Raw genomic sequence first — 3707 nt, 5'->3', positions numbered from 1 at the left:
GTTATGTATGATAAAAGTAGATCCGGGGCCATAGTTTTAACTAGAGGCTTCTCTCTTGAAAATAGCATATGGTGGGTAAACAAATTACTACTTGGCAATTGATGGAAATGTGAATGATCATGACGATATCTAACGCAATGATCATGTATATAAGCATCTTCTACAAGACAAGTAGACGACTCTTGCCTGCACCTACTACTATTACTCCACACATCGACCACTATCTAGCATGCATCTAGAGTATTAAGTACATAAAGAACAGAGTCATGCCTTAACCAATATGACATGATGTAGACAAAGTAAACTCATGCATGACTAAACCACATCTTTTTATACTTAATGGCAACAATACGTATACGTGTCATGTCCCTTTCTATCAGTGGGATTGAGCCCCGCAAGATCAAACCCATCACAAAGCACCTCTCCCATTGCAAGAAAAATCAATCTAGTTGGCCAAACCAAATCAATAGATTGGAGAGAAATACAAAGCTATAATAATCATGCATAAAAGAGTTCAGAGAACACCCAAATAATATTCATGCATAATCTGATCATAAACTCACAATTCATCAGATCCCAACAAACACACTACAAAACGTGATTACATCGAATAGAACTCCGAGAACATCGAGGAGAACATTGTATTGAAGATCAGAGAGAGAGAAGAAGCCATCTAGCTACTAGCTATGGACCTGAAGATTTGTCGTAAAGTACTCACACATCATCAAAAGGGCAGCAAGGTTGATGTAGAGCCCCTTCACGATCGATCCCCCCCCCTCGTGAGAATACCGAGGAAGGCCTCCAAATGGGATATCTCAAGAACAGAAACTTGCGGCGCCGGAAAAAATATTTTGGGTGGCTCTCTGATGTCAGGAGAATATTTGAGTATTATAGAGGTGGAATTATGTCAAGAGGTTCCACGAGGGGCCCACAAGCCTGGGGGCGCGCGTTTCGAGCTTGTCGCTCCCTCGTGGGTCATTCGGTCTTCTCCCGAACCTTCTAGGGTTCTTCTGGTCCAATTTGTTTTAATCCAGAGTCATTTCTCGTTTGGACTCTGTTTGATATTGATTTCCTGAAAAGCCAAAAATAAGCAAAATAAACCTACAACTGGCACGGGACACTAACTTAATAGGTTAGTCCCAAAAAATAATATATAATTGCACATAAAACATCCAGCATTGATACTATAATAACATGGAACAATAAAAAAATTATAGATACGTTGGAGACGTATCACATGCATCTTGCTTAAAGTGTTACTCTATTTGTCATGAACTTAATACCATAGATGCATGCTGGATAGCGGTCGAATGGTGGAGTAATAGTAGTAGAGGCAGGAGTTGGTCTACTTGTCATGGACACTATGCATATATGTGTGATCATTGCCATGAATAACGTCATAACTATGAGCTTTTCTATCAACTAGTATAATGTCAAAGGCTGCTCCTCGGACAACTTCCATCATCGGACGACATTCCTATCTTTTGGTGATAGTAGTTTTCTTCTGCTTACTTTCCCAGCTAGTACCTGAAAGAATCAAAAGAACTCTCAAACTAAAAACACCGTAGTGTTACATTCATTAGAGAGACTTGTAGGCAAAAATATATGAACAAGTTCGTGCAAATATCCTGCAGATTACACCCATCACAAGGTCATGCTTACAGGATCCATGAAAAATGGTGGATCTACAATTCTGAAATTTATGACTACGTTAGATATGATTTGGTTAGCCAGAAAAACAATGAGTTGTTCCAAACACCTACCTTTCTTACAGAAGACAAGTAGGCAACAGGTAGTGCATTCATCGTTAGTTTTAATGGTTGCTAATTAGTCACAAACAAATAGTGTCTTTTATTTACCCATGCATATGAACAAGAGCATGCTCGTTCTCAGAAGTTGCAGCCTTTACTTGATTTCATTTACAGAACCTAACATATTTGTAGCAACAACATTGGCTGCATCAGGCTCAACATTCATATCTGGATTCAACTTGCAACCCAAGTCCCCAACTTTAGCTTTGTTCAAAATGATATATACCGTGCATTCCAAGATGATACAAAAATAAGTATTTTTTGACTGCTTCCATAACTTATAGATGAGCCCACCGTAAGATGATTCGCAGACATGATGCATCAGACCACCTGAGAAATTTTACAGGTGCCTAAATGCAAGGACCACAAATCATGAGGCAGCCAAAATTGGAACAGACAAAGCAACACTTACACAAAACACAAACTGTATCCATAGGGACTACACTACTACAATTCTGAAGCAGCCTATATGTCCCCCAAGCAGTGGCTAGTGGCCACGGTGTCATGACACCACCATCACAGACATGTGGTCTCTTAGTTCATCTCAACCAAAACGCAATGCACAGTGTGCAAGCATTAATATAATCACCAGAAGGAAATAGAAAGAAAAAAGAAAAAACCCACACAAATATCTGGGCAATATCAATGACGTAGGACTTACATGTGCAATACTTAAGGCACGTGTAGATGTGCTTTAGCAAAATCGTTCTTTATACCAACAAGGGATTTAGAAGTAAGCTCACCAGGAAATGAAAACTTTATTAGGCCTCTAGGGATCAACAACACCTCCACTGCCTCATACCAAATATGCATTCAATCTCTGAAAGAAAAGAAAAACACAATGATGATGTTGCTCCTTTTAATCATTTTATATCAGGAACTCCTCGAGCAATGAAATCATAATCATGGAGTAAAACTAACATATAGCTATATTATACACAGAACAACATAAACATGCAGCCATCGTTTCTAGGGGAAAAACATGGATATACAGATGGAGAATCTTACCACCTTATCTTGCAAGAAATGATCTTCTTGGCACTTGAAGCAAGTCTTTTAGTTAGCCCTCTACAAATATTAGAAGATCTATATATCATTAGAAAGCATCGACCCACCAGAATAGACTCATAATCAAACAAAATGTTATCAGTTCCCACATCAAGCAAGGAACCAAATAATCCACATCCATCCAAGAAGACACTGCATTTCTGTCAAGGGAGCCAACAAATGATGTTCTTTCTGCATCCACCTGGAATTGACAATGTGGTCATTTTCTGTACCAAAATTCAGAAAATTAAGGCCACACATGTGACTGAAACAGAGAGTGGACCTTTTTTTGGCAAGCTACTTGCCTTGTTCTCTGTTATCTGAAGCATATCGGATGAAGATGTAGCAGTTCTGGTGATGTCACCCCGTCGCCGGCAAAGATCAGCCCGCCATTTGAGCAAGAGATGCAGGGCCAGAACTCTCAGGGATTCAGAGCAAACTGACCTCCCACTCAGTGCATCCAACACAGAAACAAGAAATTTTCAGATTACGACCTATCGAATTATCCATCCAAACATCCAGTCATACAAAGTCATTCAGATTCTGCAAGCATTAATATAATCACCAGAAGGTACCAGGATTAAGACCGGATTGAAGTTTTGCTGAAAACGCATGAATGTACGAACGCACTTCACAAGCATGCTAACAGCAAATGGTGCACTAGGAACATCATACACGAATCAGAACCTAGGACGTAGTTCCGGCCCAAACCTGAAGCATCTTATGAGTCTCCCGGCGCTCCACCGGCCTGGCAGGAGAAACAGCGGCCTCCTCCTCCCCTCTACCCGACCACCGCATCCGCATCTCCCTCCTCCTATCTTCCTGCAAAACAGGAAACCCACTCAAGTC

At 40.4% G+C, this 3707-nt stretch overlaps 1 pseudogene; it reads right to left on the bottom strand.

Annotated features, from left to right (window-relative positions):
- Nucleotides 1-1345: 1345 nt before the first annotated feature.
- The window catches only part of LOC119279133, a 2887-nt pseudogene continuing 525 nt past the window's right edge, over nucleotides 1346-3707 (bottom strand).

The sequence above is a fragment of the Triticum dicoccoides genome, chromosome 3B, assembly GCF_002162155.2.
Source record: "Triticum dicoccoides isolate Atlit2015 ecotype Zavitan chromosome 3B, WEW_v2.0, whole genome shotgun sequence".
In the NCBI taxonomy this organism is placed as follows: Eukaryota; Viridiplantae; Streptophyta; class Magnoliopsida; order Poales; family Poaceae; genus Triticum; species Triticum dicoccoides.
This window is presented reverse-complemented; position numbering and strand designations above follow the sequence as displayed.